This window comes from Triticum aestivum, chromosome 2A (assembly GCF_018294505.1).
Source record: "Triticum aestivum cultivar Chinese Spring chromosome 2A, IWGSC CS RefSeq v2.1, whole genome shotgun sequence".
Classification (NCBI taxonomy): domain Eukaryota; kingdom Viridiplantae; phylum Streptophyta; class Magnoliopsida; order Poales; family Poaceae; genus Triticum; species Triticum aestivum.
Window position 1 is genome coordinate 51,045,411 of NC_057797.1, and position 21,890 is coordinate 51,067,300.

The 21,890-nt window shown below is 41.9% G+C and overlaps 1 pseudogene; it reads left to right on the forward strand.

Annotated features, from left to right (window-relative positions):
- Positions 1–18,223: 18,223 nt before the first annotated feature.
- LOC123187389 (vacuolar-processing enzyme beta-isozyme 1-like) lies at positions 18,224–20,152 on the forward strand (annotated as a pseudogene).
- The last annotated feature ends 1,738 nt before the right edge of the window (positions 20,153–21,890 follow it).

Consider the following 21,890-nt stretch of genomic DNA (forward strand, 5'->3'; position numbering starts at 1 on the left):
CCAATTTTTTTCTTTATCGAATGATATCCTGTGTAGACTGTGTTATATATATCACAGAGAGAAAAAACTCATTAAGTACAAACCGTAGAAACTTAGCCACACAGCCGTCAGAAAAAATATGTTGAACTGTTTCAGTGTCACTACAGAATAAGCATGAACCATCGTTCATTGTCCTACGCTAGCCAAATTATCTCCATTAGGGGACCAGAGTAAAAGCATCCCTGAAGGGCCGTATGAGCTGCTGCTACTGCCTGATCTTCCTCTCTCAGCTGGAGATACACATTGCTTATCATGTGTCAGAAAGGTTGTCACAGACGATGAGGGTCTCAATCTCACCAAACTTGATAAGTTCCTCGAAGATATCCACATAAAAATCTTCAGAATGCTCTCTTGCATCTTGCGGGGATCTATAGGCTGGCCTTGAGCACCAACCCCGGGGCCGGGGGTAATCATTTCAGGGCGCTGATGTGATACATGTTCATGCTTGACTTGTTATAGATGCGGGAGCAGCGATCGCCATGACGACAAGCTCCGATCTTGAAGTAAAATGGACATGGGCAGTTGACCCTGTCTTTCTCTGTACCAAATTTGTGATGTTGCAAGAGCTGCTAGTTGATGCAGGAACAACAGAAGGGCAGCCTGTATGTGCCAGATTCTAACCCATGTAATCTCACCAAAGAAAATGCCTTGCGCACAACTAGCCTTAAACAGGTGCTATTCTATTTGACAGACTCTGTGTTTCAGATGTTTTTCCAAGTGGTTGAAGCTCTAATAGCAGGCCCAACTTTTATCTCACCAAAGAAAATACCATGAATTATTTCTGTATACTTTTTTTCTTCTGGTAGTTCGTAAGACACTGAAGACAATAATATATAAAATGAAGGAGAGAAATGAGAAATATCGTTACTGCTGCTTATTTTGTTCTACTGGCTTCGCCTCTTTCGATCTTCTTAGAGCATCTCCAACAGGCATCCAAAAAGAGCTCCGCGCACTAAAAGTTTAGTTTTTTGGGCGCCGGGCAGCTCCAGCAGAAGCTGTAGCGCTAAAAGTTTTTGGGCGCGCGCGGAAAAACGCTATCGCGCGCAGCATATTTTGGGCACCGGATTGCGCGCGCTTCACAATTTGCACTGTCTTCTTTTTGAGCACGCGTTTTTTGGCGCCTGCTAAAGCAAAGTTGGTACCGGCGTATTAAAAGTACTACAGTGGCGCGCTATAACGTTTATTGGGCGCAGAATTTTTGTGCGGCCGTTGGAGATGCTCTTATGCACTTTTTTTGACCTCTTCTATTGCTCACATGCATGCTTGCTTTCCGTTTGAACGAAAGGTGTCCATTGCTCTGGAATAAGAGTAAAGGGATGCGCTAGTAAGTGAAAAAAAGATGGCTAACTTGATTGTATCGTGCCTTTAAATAGTATCATGTTGGTCTGTTCAACAATTGTTGATATTGTAGAACTTGTCAACTTGATACACACTCCTGCACATAGCAACAACATTACTAAAGATGTTAAAACTCAAAACACAGGCGGAGAATAGAAAAATATAATTTTTCTTAAAGATCAGGCAGTGGCGGAGACAAGGGGGGGCGAGCAGGAGCCTGGCCCCCCCTAATGATCGAGCGATGCTACCTAATTAGCGATACGAACGCACGTATTCCTCAGGATTATACATACTCGGCTCCCCCTATCTGGACGCTAATTTTAGAGAAAGGGAATAGGCCCATGTGAAGCCCACTAGCGGCCAGGTTAGGCGATTGGCTTTGTTCTCCTGGCCCGGGCGTTGCATTCTCGTGTGATTAACCTATACGTGGATTAGTATGTGATATCAGTCGCCGACGTTGCGTGCCCTCGCATGCCCGGCCGCCTCTGCTCGCTCTCCCCGCCCTGCTGCTGCCGATCCTATTTATACGTCGACGGCGCGACGCAACCTTCTTCACTTGTCAAATCTTCCGGATCCAACCAGCGGGAAGTAGGCAAGAACCCAAGGTTTAACACATCAGTAAATCATACCATGCATCTACTAATCTCAATCCTCATCATGTATCATTGTTGAACTTATACGTCAGATTTTTATCGTTTAATTGTTTTGGTTGTATGATTTGTCATGCTGTGATTCTGTGAAGAATTCCTATCTTGTACGTGTCCTAAAAATTATAGTGATCGTGATTCAAATTATCTTGTATGAATTCTTATTTCTGTTGCAAAGTTTTCTTATGTCCAACTTGTCCAATATAGCTAATTGCAGATTGCAATTCGGCAGCAATGAAGAGAAAAGCGCCACCAAACATTGTTAAGATTGATTCATTTTTTAAGCCGATTGCTTCAAGTTCTCAACCTACTAAAATTGTTAATGTGACTGATGCGCAAGTTACTAACCCCGGTACAATTGACACTCACGATCAGGATATGCCTGACCTGGTAAATATTGCAGAACAAGCAAAACCATGCAAATTGGGAGCTGCCACTAGACAAGCAAGATAACGACATTTTTATATATCCGAGGGACTATATCAGGTGGGAAGTGGCCCGGACACTCTAAATATCAATATATCTTTTAAGAACCAAACGGGAGACTTACTTCGGCATTGCATGATCATATCCGCGCCATCGAAACAAATTAGCAGGTAAGTTCTCTTCCAGTGAAATTATTAATTTTTTATCATCTTATTGGCAATTGTAGAGGTAATTTAAACTCATACAACCCATGTTTTGTAGTGTGTAGCACATACTACGGTATGATGATATTTTTTTTTATTTTTTGGTCTAGAAAGGAAGTTATGAACTTGACTTGCCCCCCCCCCCCCATACCAAAATCCTGGCTCCGCCCCTGAGATCAGGGGCATTCCATGTTAAATTTTTGCTCCCGATTATCAACCTGATAGAACTGAATATTGTATTGCAAACAAAATAGGCACTAGGGGCATCTCCAGGGACCTGTCCGTGGATACGGATGTGGAAGCCGGCCATTCAATACTACCCACATACATTTCAAACCGCAATCCAACTAATCAGACAAAATTCATTAAACACAACAGAATTTATCAAAGTTCGGATAGAAAGTAGCACAAATCATCCATACATAGGACACAAAATAAGTCAATTACAATAATAGTTCAAATTCAATGGGATTAACCGGATGTTGAACAAGTTTTTCATGAACAGATCATGTCGTCCCACATGTACTGCTCCTTCAACTTCATCCAACAGTGTATGTGCGTAAATGGCCGACCCTCTATCCTGTAGTACATCACGGCAGCGCGTACGGGCCACACAATGTTAGAGCAACGTTGAGTGAATGAATGATTCAATCAACAAGTTGAGCAAGAAGAAGCAAAACTTACGATCTCCTCCGCTGCTGCGCGCAATGGCCACCTTGCCTCCATCCGATCAACCGCGTCACAAAACTTGGCAACGATGGTCTGGATGGTGTACCATCGATACGATAACGACTTCACATTGCGTTCATAGATAATGTGCATGTCGTAGGGCGCAATATGCTTTCGCGCGTGAAACGAATCATGCACGCGCTACCAGAAGAGCCCTCTTCCGCTCCTGTCTACGAAGTCCGCAGATACGCCAACCACGCATCGCACAACAACTCATCCTCCATTGTTGAGTACCCCAACATCCTTCTTACTGTAAAAAACGACATGAAGGCAAGATGCAGACAAATTTAAGTTTGATAAATACTCTCTCCGTCCCAAAATAAGTGACTCAACTTTGTACTATGGAGTGTTATCTTTGGGCTTGCGTCTTTCCTTGTTTTGAAAACAAATTAACACAATACATCCTGAATAACATTGAACATCGTTTATAACCATGCAAGTCCAAGAAGCCAAATGCACTAAGGTCAGAGATTCACAAACAAACCAGTATCCCCAGTGTTCTTTATATAGTGCTTTTGTGCAGGTATCGCCTGAGGATCAGTTCCAAAATGTGTGAAGCAACATGTGTGAGAAACTGATGAGTTCTACAACCGCTTGAAAATTGGTTTTACAGTCTCATTCTACAACATGTTTGGGAAAGAATTCAGGTGTAGTACTTAAATCTTTTAAGTAATAAAGCACCCTTTTTTGAAAAAATGTTTGGGAAAGAATATTTTATTGTCATGAAGTTATGGAGCTGTGTTTCCCGCGAAATCCAGTTACAGCCTCATTCTTCTGCACCCATATTCCAAATTTCCAAGTGCAACTCACAGCTCAAACCTATCCAGTGAACACAAGGCAAAAACTTGTACAAAGATTAAACCCAAGGTAACTCAGCAAATTCAGTGCATAAACTAGAATTTCAAAAAAGAATCCATCACTTCACAAGGTTTAGATATCGGTCCACATTTCACCGCGACCATTTTGTTGGCCCAAACCATCTTTGTATGCCAAAATAAAAGCAATCATTACAAGTAAAGTTCAAGTTTAGCTAGCAGAAGCATAAGAGCTAATGATTTTTGCACTAGCAAGTTGTCATGTTTGAACTGGAGACACTTCCGAAGAACATAAGCTGCAAGGCGACGGGCGGTAGCCTTTTCTCCACTCTGCATTGACATCAAGTGGTGCAACTCCATGTACAGTACATGACAAAGATTTTTCTGTAGTAAAGAATAGATATTGGTCAAAATGCAGGACAAAGTTTTTTCTGCAGTAAAAGATACATGACAAAGTTTCTTCTGCAGTCAACAAGTACTACAATTCAGATTCATGCCGCGTCATAATTTCAGATAACCAAGCAACACATGAACCAACTATCAATTGTAAAATAGGCCATACGCTCTTGGCATGGTCAAGAATAGAAAAATTAAAACAAAGCAAAGAATGCATGATTATCTCTCAAGAACATATGAGTTGGGCTTTGGCAGTATTCAAATTCCATGTGTTGAACTACTGCTACAGGCTGACGAGTATAAGAACACCAAAACTCCAGTCAATAATGGCACAAAAATAAATAATAAATAAATATAAGATGGATGTAATGCAGAACAAGAAAATACAAGTACAACTATGGTGGTGCTCGAACCACGCAACAATCAGGCAATCTATTTGAAATTTGTGATTGATGAATATACAAACTACCATCTGAAAAAGAAGACTCGGTAATCAACTTGGTAATTACTAAATTCAGTTCTGTAAATAGAGTTAGGACGATGCTGAGTGAAACTAATGAAACATTGGATTTCGAAACAACATTATTTTGCAGTTAAATTAGTACGAATAACAATCTTACCGTCTACAAATGAACTTCAGAATGAGTGTGAGCAGCATCCAAAATAATACTTTGACCACAAAAATCAACAGATGAGCATCAAGAAAGAAGCTTCTTGGGGCACATCCAACATAACAAAACCATGGAGAAGATTCAAAATGAGTATGAGCAGCATTCGAATAATATCTTTGCCTAATAGTTTATTAACTATGATTTGATTAGATGGCAGCTGCTGAACCAGTCAAGGGTTACTCCAATCATCTCTGAAATAAGTACACACTAACACCAACACTGCTTGTGTATTGCTGCCATTGTATGCAATGAATTAATGGTCTTGACTAGTACAGTAATCGGCTACTAGAAGTAGAAAAAAATGAACACAACAGCATCCAAAAGATAGAAGAAATAAGAAATATGTAAATGGATACAACTTGCAGCATCGAAATCTAGAGCATTCCAATTCAGAACCAAGGAAATTAGGACCTACAGGCCATAAAAGCCACAATGGTAAGATCATTGCTAGATAGAAACTAGAAATAGAACACCATCATTTACATAAAATGCAGCTTGCCGCTCGAACAAAACAATCAGCACAGACAGATCAATTTTGTAACATTTTATCTGGATATTCACTAAACATGTTCTGGCAGTTCAGCTCAAGGTTGACTGGACTAGTAGAATTCAGGTAATCAGAAAATAGACTGATAAGTTCTAAACATTGTACCATACTATGCAGTGCAAGTTCATTGGAGTATACCTTAGGACAGTATATAGTGTAGATTTACCTTCTGGAGGCATCCAACTTTGTACATGGCTTTTTGAAAATCCGAGGCAATTCTTCTGAAGTACTGACCAACGATGCAACTAAACAGCTCAACTGAAATTGCTGCGTGTCGCTTGCAATTTCTAAGCGGGTGAAGAAATCCCGTCACATTGTCTTTGTACACGGTTTTCTTCCCTGTTTTATCTTCGTAGTAAAAAGTTTGTTTAAGATACGAGTTCCTCAGAAAGTTGGGCTTTATCTGCCATCCATTATACTGTGATAATGCAAGGATTACTGAATTATATGCTTCAGGATCATCCTTTTCTAAATCAAGTAATCTATCATATAGTCATTTATATGTCCTCCTAAGAAGTCATCAAGCAAGCCAATGTGGCACGATAGTAGCTCTGGTGGTTCTTCATTCGACAAAGCCAAAATCCACTCAAAAATAGCATCGGGAATTGACTTTCCAAGGAGCACTTCGTTTTTTATCATTCTCACAAAAGACTCCTTGTCCAGATCCACGTCATCATTGCTTTTGATTTCCTTTAATTTTTCTGCTGTTAGATTACCAATCTTAACAGATTTGGATCTGTCAACTACAAAATTGACAGCGCCAAAGTCTCCTCTCATCATGATTCCATCAACATGCATCGCTGCCATGGCTAAATATGATTTTCTGAAATATAATTTAACTTCGGTGGCAGCCAAAATGGACACGTTCTTGTTATCACTTCCTGGTGTTGGGAAGAACTGGGTCACATGGTCTTCATTATTCTTAATAAAATCTTTGACAGTAAATGTTTCAGACGTATCCAATGGACAATGCAGCCAGTGGTGAAATTTTCCATTTTTATTCTCCTCGGAGAAAAGATTGCGCTGCGATGTACTATTTGTCTCCACACAGAGCCTCCTTCTTTTACTAGTTGATATTAGTGCCATAAAGTATCACAAAACATCTCTATTACTATCATATTGTTTTGAGGGAATCTTTATTTACTATCATCTATATCTATATTTATATCTATATCTATACCAATATAAAAGACCCAAAAGGGCAGATCCAACTGATCTCGGCCATCAAACTAAGTCAATCCAATGACCTAGACTGCTCCAATGGTGAGTGTTCAACGTGTTTAACATGCAATTAATATCATACCAAATATTGCACTAATCACAGAATTAACACACAAATAATATCATACCTAATATCCGTGTGTAATTAAAATATTGCCTAAATATCAACGTGTGTTGCACATGCGCATTTACTAGTAGATACAGAAAAACACAATGTAATTCGTTAAACAGAAGGATAGAGTAGCACCTTTTCAAATTTGCTACTATTTGGTGTGGTAAAATCAGAGCCACTGAAATTATTGCACCCATTGATCCAATAGCTGCAAACCATGTGTTTTCCTTCAAATGTCCACAATCTAGTTAATCCTTCACCTATATCATCTTGTTGCATACTTAGTATAAGTCTAAAAAAAGATAAGAGTTTAACATTAAGAGTTAACAAATTTAGATTGTTACAGTGTTAAGATATGAGTTGTCAGTTCGTACTAGATTGATGGTACAACTGCTCCGCCCAAATTGAAGATGTTTCTTTCATAGTAAGTGCGCTGCATAAATAGAAATAATGTCCATCAACACATTATTAGCACCAAAGGATGCAATCATATGATTTTAGTTGCAAAACTGAAATAATAGGAGAAAGTTTGAATAACATAAACTCTCTAAAATTTATATAGATTAAGTAACAAGAACAATTTGCTGAGCGGTTTGCACAAAGAATCTGAACATGCAAACCTCAATATCTGGCATATATATGTACCCAATGAGACAAGTAGAAAAGCACATTCACAGATCAAATTAAACTAAAAATCAAAGATGACAAGGTTACATTTTGCCGTTCTTAAATTTTTTTTAGAACAAATACTCAAGACGAGAATTACAAGATACATGGATGCTGAAAGCAAAGTCACAACACAACACACATGAGCAATCTACAGCTCCGGTACACAGATTGAACATAAGAGATAAACTAGGGTTTGAGAGGAGATGGTGTTGTTGAAGATGTTGATGGAGATTGCCCTCCCCAAAATGAGAGAGTTGTTGCTGATGATGATGACAATGATTTCCCCTTCCGGGATGGAAGTTCCCCCAGCGGAATCGCTCCGCCGGAGGGCAAAAGTACTCCTGCCCAAGTTCTGCCTCGAGACGGCGGCGCTCCGTCCTGAAAGTCCTCCCTCTATTTTTTCTAGGTCAAAATGACTTATATACCAATAGATGGGTACCGGAGGTGCGCTCGGCTAGCACAGCCCACTAGGGCATGCCTGGGCGTCCAGGCGTGCCCTGGTGTCTTGTGCTCACTAGGTGGACCCCCTCCGGTGGTTATTTGCTCCAGTATTTCTTATCTTTTGCCTACTAATAAACCAGCGAGTGCGCCTGGTCGTACGTCATCGGCATTTTCGCCAAAAAGTCCTTGTGGTTTTGTGTATTAAACCCGCAGTCCTATTTTTAGTGGCTACCGGAGAAAACGTTTCGTTTTTACAAAAAGGTCCCTGCATTCTGGTGTATTCAACCCGCGATCCTGGCTCTGAGAAAACGTTGCAAAAAACATGCATAACGAGCGACTGGGGGCGGCGGCTGCTCGATGCGGAATGACGCTGGTGGCTGGGGGGCAGCGACTATTCGATGCGGAACGACGTCGGCGGCTGGCGCTTGCAGGGACCGAATCCGTGCGCGGTAGATCCTGGGGAGGCCGATTCGGAGGCGGGCGGTGTCACACCCGCACGGGAATTGGGGTGGTCCGAACAGAGTAATCTCAGATCTCGTGCGAGAGGAAAGGGGAAAGTAGGAACAAGAACTAGTGCTTGTATTGATATAAGATGTATGTTTGTATCATAGAGATATTCTCAGCATAATTCCCTAGCGATTACAGAAGGCAGCGGCTAGCTTTATAGCTGCAGCTGGCAAATGGATGAAACAGAACAGTAATAGCAAATGAAACGGTACAGTGAACGGTAACGGTTGGTGGAGTAGGCGAGCCCTGTGAGCCGTACGATGCGCCGAACCGTTTTGCACCAGAGCCGTCCTATAACTGAAGATAATAAGCTGCTCCTTGACACTTGGGCCTGACAATACCCCCGGGCGAAAACGAGCTTGTCCTCAAGGAGTTGTTCGGTTGAACCACCTGTCGATGGTGCTCTTGAAGAATGTAGGGAACGTTTTCTTCATGAATGATGCGTCTTCCCACGAAGCTTCATCAGGAGGAAGGTTTGCCCACTGTACAAGCCACTGAACCACAGGCAGGTTGTTGCGGGGTACCTGATGGGTTTCCAGAACGAGAACTGGTTCGGTCTGAATCATCCCATCTGATCGAACCAGGGGAAGGTCTACACACGGAACAACTTTAGGGACGACATGTTTCTTCAACTGGCTAATATGGAAGACTGGGTGTATGTTGGTAGTGTCAGGCAAGAGCAGTTTGTACGCGACGCGACCCACTTTCTTGATGATCCGGAAAGGTCCATAGTATTTGCTCTGAAGTTTAATATGTGTACGCAGACCAAAAGCATTGAGGCGGTACGGTTGCATTTTCAAGTACACCATGTCCCCAACTTCCAGAATCCTCTCTGTACGTTTGCGATCAGCGTATTTCTTCATTCGCGCCTGAGCTGCTGCCAAGTTGGATTTTAAGTGCAGTAGCAGAGCATCTCTGTCCTGAAAGAACTGTTGTGCATTGCCGTTCAGCTGGTCAGGGAGAATGTTTTCTCCAATGTTAGGAGGAGGGAATCCATAGGCTGCTTCAAACGGTGTCTTCTTGAGGGAGGAGTGGTAGGAAGTGTTGTACCAGTACTCTACCATGGAGAGTTGATTTGCCCATTTTTTTGGTTGTGTGGATGTCAAGCAACGCAAGTAGTTCTCGATGCACTGGTTAACTTGTTCTCTCTGACCATCAGACTCCGCATGGTAAGCAGTGCTGTAGCGGAGGTCACAGCCCATGCCCTTGAATATATCTTGCCACAATCTGCTCATGAAGATAGCGTCTCTGTCAGACACAATTGCCAAGGGAGGGCCATGTAGCTTGATGACATTGTCGATGAACGCTTGAGCTACAGTTTGTACTGTATAAGAGTGGGATAGAGGAATGAAGTGGGCAAATTTAGATAACCTGTCGACCACCACAAATATGACATCTTTCCCATTTGATTTTGGTAGCCCTTCGATGAAGTCCATGCTCAAGTGTGTCCAAACCATGTCAGGTAATTGTAATGGATCCAAGTAACCAGGGTATGGGCAGTTCTCACCTTTATTCTTCTGACAGACAGGACACTCAGAAACAAAATGATCCACTTCCTGTTTCAGACCAGGCCAGTAGAAGATCTGTTTGATCCGTTGGTATGTGGCTTTCATGCCTGAGTGACCCCCCAAAGAAGATGCATGTAATGCAGTTAGGAGCTTCTTTCTCAAGTCCACATCCTTTCCCACATATATTCTGCCCTTGTGTCTGATGATGCCAGAGTGTAAGGAGTTTTGGTCCACATCATGGTTAGGAGAGAGGAGCAATTTTTCAAGCAGGGATTTGCAAGCAGCATCATTGCAGTAAGAACTTTCCACTGCAGAGATCCACTGTGGAGTTGCCAGGGAAATTGCCATTACAGAGTGTTTTCTGGAAAGTGCATCAGCAGCAATATTTTCTTTTCCTTTCTTATACTGCAATGTGAAATTCAGTTCCAACAACTTCAACATTAACTTGTGTTGGATGCTTGTAGAGATCTTTTGGTCAGTCATAAATTGCAGACTCTAATGGTCTGTTCTAATTATCAGGTCATTGCCCAAAAAATAGTGTCTCCACCTCTTCAAGGCTGCAATGATAGCAAGGGCTTCTTTCTCATAAGTTGAAAGAGCAGCATTTCTTGAGCATAAACTTGAGCTGTAATAAGCTAAGGATCTTCCACTTTGCATCATGACTGCTCCAATACCTGCTCCTGATGCATCTGTTTCCAAAACAAATGGCTCAGAAAAGTTGGGCAAGGCCAATACAGGAGTTGTAATCATAGCTTGTTTAAGAGCTTGGAAAGCTTGTGTTTGGACTGTGGTCCATTGAAAGTTGTCTTTCTTGAGAATATCATGCAATGGCCTGGCTATAATTCCAAAGTTCTGCACAAACCTTCTATAGTAACCACATAATCCTGGGAAACCTCTTAGTTGAGTGGGAGTAGTGGGTACTGGCCATTCAGCTACAACAACTACTTTGCTAGGGTCTGTGGAAACTCCTTCACCATTAATTACATGCCCAAGATATTCCACCTGCTGGACAGCAAAGACACATTTGAAAAGTTTTGCAAAGAGCTGGTGTTCTTGGAGCAACTGAAGGACAATCTTCAAATGAGCTATGTGTTCAGACATGGATTTACTGAAGATGAGGATATCATCAAAGAAGACAAGCACAAACTTCCTGAGATAAGGTCCAAAGATGCTGTTCATAAGTGCTTGGAATGTGCCAGGTGCATTTGCTAGACCAAAGGGCATAACAAGGAACTCATAATATCCAAAATAGGTCCTGAAAGCAGTTTTTGGTATGTCATTTTCATCCATTCTCACTTGATGATAACCAAATCTGAGGTCTAATTTGGTGAAGTAAGTTTCTCCATGAAGCTCATCCAGTAAATCTTCAATTACTGGGATTGGAAACTTGTTTTTGATGGTAGCTGAGTTAAGTTTTCTGTAGTCAATACATAATCTCCATGTTCCATCCTTTTTCATGACCAATATTGCTGGTGAGGAATAGGGGCTCTCACTAGCTCTAATGGTCTTTTCTCTGAGCATGGCATCAACCTGCCTTTCCAGTTCATTCCTCTGCATGTGTGGTACTCTGTATGGTCTAGAATTGGGTGGGAGAGATTGTTCTTTGAGAGGTATTTTATGGTCATGGGCTCTCTTTGGGGGCAATCCTTTTGGCTCCTGAAAAACTGTAAGGAATTGTTGCAGTACCTCCTCAACAAGTCGTGGTATTTCCTGTGTAGGTGGTATTTTCATAGTTGTGTCCCTGATGAGATTCAGAACCAATCCAGGAGCTCCAGCAGTCATGAGTTTATTAACTTCGACAACATCAATGAGAGTGGCATCAGATAACATGTCACAAGCTTTAATTGTGACTGGTGTCTGTTTATCCTTCATGACAATGATTTGCCTGGGATTATAGTGAAATGCTACAGGGCTGTGGGTTTCCATCCAATCGCTACCAAGTACTATATCGTGTCCAGGCAGATTAAGTACTCTAAACTGCTGTTGGAATTGTGTATGGCCAGTTGTGAATGTGGTTGTTGGTACATAAGATCCTGACCACAAAGTGCCTCCTCCTGCTACTGTTACTGCCCTTGTTGCATCCTTGAGGATGGTGCAGGAAGTTTGCAGTGCAAACTGAAGACTGATGAACGTGGAATTACTGCCAGAGTCCACTAGAGCAATGCCCTGTTTGCCTCCAATATTGACCAATATGGATATTGTGTTACTGTTGTCAGAACGCATGGCTTGAGCAGAGATGGTCATGCATTGTTCTTCAGTTTGTGGTTGTTCAGAATTTTCCTGTTCATCCAGTTCCTGCTGTTCTTGTGTTTGTTCATTAGGGTCCTCGCCTGTTAACACATTCAGAACTGGTGCTAACTTGCACTTGTGACCATGGAACCAAGTATCTCCGCAATGCCAGCACTTGCCCGGCTCCCGAGCTCTTTGACTTACAGTAGTTGGCTTAGGATCAGGAGGTTTTTCAGGTTTGTGATAACTAGCAGAGTTTTTAGCAATGTTATAACCCGCAGTGTAAGATTTCTTTTCAGAAGCTCCCTTTTCCAGGTCAACAGCTAACCAATAGGCCTCAGTGAGTGAAGTTGGTTTAAGTGGGCGCAGCTGATACTTGAGATGGGCTCGGAGGCCATTGACATAACAGCGGACAAACCACTTTTTGTCCATAATAGGATTTTCCGCTTGCACTTCTGCCATCAACTCCTCGAACTGATCAGTGTAATCAGAAACTGATAGTGTATTTTATTTCAAGGTGTTGAATTTCTCTGTCAGTTTGTAAGAATTGGCCGAAGAGAATCTGCGGAGCACTTCTTCACAGAACTGGCTCCAACTCAATTGTTTCTTGAGAATACCCGAACGACGCAACCAAACGTCAGCCTTTCCCACTACATATAACTGTGCTAAACTGACTTTATATTCAGCCGATGCACCTGCCATTTGGAAATACTTATCGCACTGACGGATCCATCCTGCTGTGTTGTCGCCATCAAAACGAGGGAAATCCATTCTGGGGCCCTTGGTGATGCTTTTAAGGAATTGTGTTCGCATTTCCTGCTCATATTGTTTCTGAAATTCTTCCCAGCCCTGACGAACAGCTGGAGGTTGAAAATTGTGGAACCCTGGGGTACATGCTGTCTTGTACGCAGCTGTTGGTGTAGCGTTGCCCGAGTGAATATCCACCGCATTGCTAGCTCCAAAACCTGGAGGAACAGAAGGTCTGGGAACCTGGATTGGGGCTAAGTGAGGAGGGACTTGTGAGGCCAACTGTTTGGTTTTCTCTTGTTCCATAGCTAGTCGCTTCCGCAGTTCGTCAGTGAGTGTTTTGTCTGCTTCCCCCACTGCTTCTCTGCTCTCTGGTGGAACAGTTGCTTGCTCAGGGATTACTGACCCTTGTGGTGCAGAAGTGGATGCCTCAGGTGTACTAAGGGTCTTCAGCACATCAGCCATGGCCGCGAGTTGTAATTTGAGAGACGATACTGCTTTCTGAACTCCGCTCATAACTGAAACCATCGTGTCCTACTTGGTGTTGATTGAGTGCACCTCCTTGCGCAGATCCTCCATCTCGCCTCGCAGCTCTGCCGTTTCTTCACGCTGTTGCGCAAAATCGTCCTTCATGGCCAGCAGATCAGACACCTCCGCTTCATCAAAACTTGGCTTGGATTTCCCCATCGTAGTGGAGTGGTCAGAGAGGAATTTTACCACAGGATCTGGCCGGGAACCCGAACTGAGCACTCAACCCTGCCGCCGCCGTCGAGATTGGCCACCGGAGCAGCACCACTCGCCGCTAGACCTGGGATTTTACTGCGAGAGCGATGTGCTCCCCCAACCAGTCGCGCTCAATGAGCTGCCGCCGAATGAGTCTACCGCCGCCTGCGCCGCCAATTCCGTCTCCCCCTCGCACTCGTCGCCGCTGCCGAAAGAGGGAGGGAAGGGAGGGAAATCACCGTAGCCGCTCCAATCTGTCACGCCGCCGAGGAAAACCTACGCTCATGATACCAATTGTCACACCCCGCATGGGAATTGGGGTGGTTCGAACTTAGTAATCTCAGATCTCGTGCGAGAGGAAAGGGGAAAGTAGGAACAAGAACTAGTACTTGTATTGATATAAGATGTATGTTTGTATCATAGAGATATTCTCAGCATAATTCCCTAGCGATAACAGAAGGCAGCGGCTAGCTTTATAGCTGCAGCTGGCAAATGGATGAGACAGAACAGTAATGGCAAATGAAATGGTACAGTGAACGGTAACGGTTGATGGAGTAGGCGAGCCCTATGAGCCGTACGATGCGCCGAACCGTTTTGCACCAGAGCCGTCCGATAACTGAAGATAATAAGCTGCTCCTTGACACTTGGGCCTCACAGGCGGCGAGGCAGGGGTCGCCGGTGACGATGAGGAAGGTCGGAGCATGGTTTCCCTGGCAGATCCATGGCATCCGCGGCTCCTGGGCAGAAAGAAGAATGGAGATGAGGGAGAGAAGAAGGAGAAAGGAGGGGAGGTGCGGTGTCCTAGGCAGGAGCTCGCAGGAGCCGTGCGACGGAGGACGGGCGCCGGAGACGGAGGGATTCAGAGCCGGCCGGTCGGGCGACACCAACCAGGCCAGGGGTGGTGTACGACTCTACATCACCATCAGGTAATCCTTTCATCCCCACGATCTGGTCCTCAATCGCCATGTTCTTGAACTGCAGAAATCACTCATTCCCCATGTACTTGAGTTGCAGAAATCATTGGTTAACCAAGTTTTCTAATACATTACTGTCAAATTGCATGGGCCTATCAAATTTTGTAATATATAGATGATGTTATGCTGTCAAATTCCATCCATCTACATATTCCATGTGCAAAGTAAAGAAATTCAGATGTTGCAGGTTGCAAACAAGCAAAACCATGACCTGTCATCTGCAGAATTAACCTACATGTAAATAAGATTTCTTTTCCAACCATCTTTCAAAGATAAAATCTTACAGCGAATGGATCAGTTTTAACTAATACAAGTACACACAACATTCAGCTCGACAGTTGGTCATCTCCCTCCCATTTTTTCTTTTCTGTTTCCAGTTCAATCAAGTCAGGACATCACATCTCTACAAGGCCATTTTTTCCTCACATTCATAGCAAGCTTGCAAGTTCCTTCTATTAACAACAGTACCTAGCACATACACAAGTTTGTTGGCCGCCGGAGTTGCTGCACTCGTGGTCGTCGGAGTCTACCACCACGCTCATGCTCCACATGCATGTGGTCTTCCAGTCAGTGCGACGCCCATGTGGCTGTCCTGTAGCAGAGCCACCTTGACCAACCGTGGGAGCCAGAATCTTGGTGTGGGGCTGACGGCCATGCTGCCTGTGGTTATCTTGGTATCGCTGACTGTCAGGACGCCTATTTCTGCTTCCTTCTGGATGAACAAGGGAGATGGATGTGTCAGTAGAATTTGATCTGAATTGATTGATCGGCTTGTTTTGATGGCTTTTTGCGACATGTTTGTTATGTTTCAGAATCTTTTTGAAACCGAAATTTGAAAAGAGCATGAGTTTTGATAGGATTTTATATATTCTTCGGTTGCTTACTGTAATCTTTTTTAAACTGAAATTTGAAAAGAGCATGAGTTTTGATAGGATTTTATATATTCTTCGGTTGCTTACTGTGACCTGTACCTTCTGGTAGATTGATATAGATAGAATCATACTGATTTCCTATAATTTCCCCATCACAAAGATGTTCTATTTGTTTGGTTTGATTTATTGTGATGACCATCAGAAATCACTTATATATGCTATTCATACTGTTAAATTTAGTTCTAGCGACCCTGAGGAAGTAGTGTGTTGTACGCCTGACACATGATTGAGAATTAACTTGCTTGAAGATATGGTTCAGCTCAAACCTCTTTTCCAAATGTCAATGGGCTGTTGTTTTTGGAAATTTTGATCAACACTCCGAAAAAAATGTATGATGTGCCTTTTTTACTTTGGAGTATCAGTATGCAAACTCCAGAATTGGAGTATTAGCATGAAAACTCCATAATGTTTATGTGGTCCTGATACACACATCATGAAGTTGGTAACTGTTGTGGTATTTATATTCAGATTTGACAGGAATAAAAACTGAACCTATTAAATAGTTATGTTAAGCTAGATGGGTTTACTCATATTCCATCGCTAGACGAACTAGCCGCAAGAAGCACGGTTAAAATTCAGCTCCATTTGATTTACATTCAGATCATCTTGCTGCAACACCACTACTTTTCTTGATAGCAAACAACCAGTTTCAGTAATCATATATTGCTTTTCTGATTTGTTTATTCTATTATACCATAGATATCGTAAGAGAGAGTTAATCACTTAATGAGAGTGTTTTGTTCAGTCAATTGAGTGCCTGCTGGTCTGATTAGTTTATGTATGTCATGGTTCCTTTTAATAGCTATAAGTTGCAATTCCCAGACAAGGCATATGTTCTATTGTTTCTCAGGTTTGTACATTCCAAGCCTGCCTTAGGACAACCCTTGTGATAGTAGGGTGGGTGCTTATTGAACCCACAATCCGTGAGCTGGATGTCAAAATTAGAGAAGGTATGCATGTTATTAAGCATGCTATCTATCGATGTGACCTTTTCAGATGTCGATTGATATTTCATACTACAGGATGAGTACTAATATGATCTGCACGCACAGCTGAAAATGATACACATGACAGGAAGAGAAAGTGTGAAGCACTCTACCCAATTTTCCGCATTTCAAGAAGCCATTACATTTATGATCTTTTCTATAGAAGAAGGAAGGATATATCAAATGAGCTGTATGTGTTTTGCCTGGACCAGGGTTATGCAGACCGTAATCTGATTGTAAAGTGGAAAAGGTCAGTTGCCTCAACTTTATATCATTTAAGCTAGGGACCAAGATGGATGAGGTTGATTTGGCTTGATCATGCCAAAGAAATTTACCTCCTTTTTGGAAACTGAAAGCATGTTTCGGAAGTTCAGGGTTAAATTTCCAAATCTGAGCTTTATAGCAAGTCAAAGAGGATCAAGAGAAGCAGAGTAGGATAATAAAGGTTCATATAGATGTAGTAATCTGTCACTATCAGCTAGCTCAAGTATGTATGACTGTACGATAATACAGGTTCACATATATGTAGTAATCTGTCACTATCACTTAGCTCTAATTGAAATTTTCTTGGAGCAGTTTCATTTGCAAATAGACCAGCTACACGGGCACACGCATACACACACACACACCCTAATTGAGATATCATATTACTTACATGATGTGGGTTATTCAGGTTATTATGATAAATTATTTGACTGATCATTGTAAGCTGTCAAATCCAGTGGGTAAACAGATGGCTAGGCTGCCTTTAGATCCAATGTACTCCAAGGCATTGATAGTGTCTACCGAATTCAAGTGCTTGGAAGGAATGTTGATTGATGTTAGTAGCTACAGTTATCTGCAATGTGCCGACGTACAGGAGCAATAAGAAGGATCTCATGACTTATCGGTTACCGAGCAGAACCACATATAGCCGTGCCTCCTTTGCTGCATCAAGATCAGGAACCTCCAGATTCATTGCTTCTTGGTCTTTATTTTGTTGGTGCATAAATTGTAGTGCAGTGAATAACACGGAATGGATCAGAGTGGCTTGAGATTTTTTTAATATAGGTGAATAACAGAATTTTTTCTTATCACATAGCATTCTGTTTTGCTATTTCAAATGTGCTTGCCAATGTGCTCTTTATCGAACAATCTTTTGGCCTTCGAAGTTTCGAACAACTGTTTGTCACAATTTTTTAGATCGGTTGTAGATTTTATTGACCCTCTCCCATAAACTCGGAATTGAGTGATTCTTTTTACTTTGGAAAGCTTAAGTCAATAAGCATCTTGAGAAAATATAAAAAAATTGGTAAAAAAATTCAGAGGATAAGTTGAAGAGAGAAGTTTCATTAATTGTACTCCCTCCGTCCGAAAATACTTGTCATCAAAATGGATAAAAAGAGATGTATCTAGAACTAAAATACATCTAGATACATCCCCTTTTATCCATTTTGATGACACGTATTTCCGGACAGAGGGAGTACATGTTTTGGAGCTTATATTTTTATCGAGAGCTACGTTTGTTGGTACTCTTGTGCAATTAAGATCGTGCTGTTGGAACCATGTGTACATTTAATCAAGGCATTGGGGTCCACAGATCTTGTTACGACACGAAAATATTTGATGATTATCATTGCAGACGCCCTCAATCTCAGGAACACTCTTACTATGTCTTTGATTCTGTTAAAGACCCATGTAGGTATGCCCAACCTGCCATTTGTTTATGCTGGCGACTTCATCAAAGTGCTATGGCAAAAGCATGTTTCCAAAAGCTATTCCAAGATGGTATCTATCCTCTCTTTTTTCTTTTCCATTAATTTTTTTATTAAGCTGAAATGGTATGTTTCGAGTCTTATAACTAGAATTGGAATTTTGGCAGATCATATATGTTGAAGCATGTGAAAGTGGCAGTATCTTTGAGGGATTAATGCCACAAGATCTTAATATTTATGTTACAACAGCAGCAAATGCGGAAGAAAGTAGCTGGGGAGCATACTGCCCTAGGATGGAAACACCACCTCCTGAGTATATGACCTGCTTGCTGCTTGGATGACGCATACAATGTTTCTAGGATGGAAGACAGGTAAAAAGCATCAGCTGTAATATTTATGCTCTGTATGTTGTCTTGCTATTCTGAACCATGGGATCCTACTGTGCAGTGAAACTCACAATCTACAGAAGGAAACCATCAAGCAGCAGCACGAAGTGGTTAAAGCAAGAACGGCACCCCCAAATGACTCCAATATCGGTTCTCATGTCGAGGAGTATGGTGACAAGACATTCAAGGATGGCAAGCTTTTCCTTTATCAAGGTTTATATCCTGCGAAGTCAAGCATCACAAACAGGCCGCTGCTTTCGCCCAGCCTCAAGGGTGCAATCAATCAAAGAAATGTTGATATTCTTTTCATGTGGAAGAAGGTAAAATCCCCGTTATATATTTCTTGTGTAGCTCATCTTCTCTGTTACTACTAATTTTCATGTGTTTTGATTTGCCAAATTTGTCTGCTAACAATGTATCTTCTCGCTTTCAGTATGAGCAGTTAAATGTTGGATCAGAGGAGAAGCAGAGGGCTCTCAGGGAGGTCAAAGAAACTGTGTTACACATGAAGCATCTCGACAGCAGTATCGATTTCATCGGGAAGCTTGTCTTTGGATTTGAGGGGCCTTCGGTGCTTGAGGCTACTAAAGGCCCTGGCCAGCCATTAGTAGACTATTGGGATTGTCTAAAGACGATGGTGAGTGTAACAATTCCTTGTTTACAATCCCATAAATATGCAACACCCTGCAGTACTCTTTATGTTTCCGGTTGAGCTTAAGTTTACTGTGTACTGATGCCAATCACTGCTGTTAGGTGCGAGTTTTCGAGTCCCAGTGCGGATCACTCACTCAGTATGGCACGAAACACATGAGGGCGTTCACAAACATCTGCAACAATGGCGTCTCCGAGACCGAGATGAAGGAGGCCAGCATCAGCGCTTGCGACAGCTACAACATCGGTAAGTGGAGCCCGCTGGTTCTAGGGCACAGCGCCTGGTCGGCTGCACTACAGTAGTACATGCATGGGAGCAGTACCAAATGCTCCAGAGGTTCGTAGCTAGACCTCATATATGGTGTGTGTGTACATATATACATTGTTTTAAACATGCAAGAAACAAGCCGACGATGCGCCCCATGTGGTGTCGGGTCAATCAGTAGTTTATGATCGTGCTCGTGATTTGACTGTAGTCAGTTGAAAGGCAATGATCGTTGTGCATGCTATGCATATGATTCGTATTTGTGGATTTTGACATCAATAGTTTATTCAGAAGAAATATTGTAATCTCGTACAAAAGAGTCGACTAAGTTTTCTTTAAAAAAAATTTGTCAAACGTGAAGGATCATACAGGCATATGCTTGACTAAATTGATATATTTATAAAAAAATTGAATTAGATGCACTAATTAGAAAATATGCATTTAAATTAAATCATCGCCTTTCGCCTCTACTTTGAGCTAGCTATTTTTTTAAATGAGTTCAGCTACTAATTTTAAAGACCCCTAAAAAATCTACTAAATCTCAGTCGACTGAGATCTAACGGAGTCTCAGGCACCTTTTCAAGCCGTTGGATACATGCACACTAAGATTATGTGCTAGGAAACTTTCCTTTTTTATTCTGATCTGGAACGGAAAGAGATGCGTGTGCGATTCTGGACTCTACAAAGTATGCGTGCTTTTTTAGAGAAAGAGCCTACAATCAACACGAGAAGCTTGTGTTTGGGCCAAGTCCAAGAAGTGCAAAATGAAATAAACATAATGTAATATTGCAAACCAAACAATCAACATTTTCTAAAAAGAAAACCAACATAGCAAAAACATGTTTGCTTTTGAATATTAACAAATAACTGTATATAAACAATCTCATTTCAATGCACGCTGATTGAAGCAACATCGAAGGGCACGAATGTGGGTTCATCAAGTTTTTCTAAACTGTGAACACCAAAAATCATATCATCATTGAGGATGGTGGCAAACATGAAAAGTGGCAACATGAATGAGACACCAAAATCATGCGATGATTTTCTCCTTCCGATGGGACACACGACACATTAAATTGCTGCATACAAAAGTTAGATGGAACCTTCTTTTGAAAAACGCAGTAAAAACACAGACTCACAAACACATACATACACTAACCCCTAGAGAGACTGACTGGACGGGGTTTGAGATTGATGAACACACCACAAGCGTCTTGCTATCGACACGAACATCGCCATCCATAGAAATAATATTTCGCCTTCATGAGACATGAAAGCGTCAAAGGTAGATTTTAGTTCCTATTGGTATTGGGGTACCACCGCCCTCCAAACCATCCAATCCAACTAGAGGTTGGTTGTCATGGTTAAAGAGAAACTGACCAATATATCGGCATGCACCTCCCTACCCCCGCCATGCTATGATGATGGGCGTTTTGTTGGACATATCAATCTTCCCTCCTTTTGCAACGCATGTGCATATTTGAACTCTTCCAAATCAAACAAACAATTATCTCTAAAAATCCAACATAGTAAAAATCCGTTTGAATTTAAATCTTTTCAAAATTCTAAAAAAATTGAATTAGTTAATAAACTCTCAATTAGTATAGAACATTCTAACGTTTGTATGACCCACTAAAAATAAATACACCACTCTTCCACCCAGTGATAGTGCTAAGCCGAAAGAGGCGCCATCAAAGGACACCATTACGACTTCTTTAAGAGTAAGTACAATAGGATGATGTAGACAGGTTATAAGGGTTTAAAAATTATATTTTTGATGAGTTGAAGAAGGGAGAAGAGGAGAGAGAAGAGAAGCGGGCACTGATTAACAGTCGGCCGTAGCACGCGCTCCTAGACATTTCGTGAGAGACAAAGATGTGTCATGTATCACCAAAGTAGTAAATATTTATATGTAACAATTGTACTTGCTGGCTATAAGATAGGATATAGATGATGTGACAAGATCATATAGCCAACAGCCGGCTATACTATTAACCATGCTCTAACTCTATACTCCATGGTCCGGACATCAGG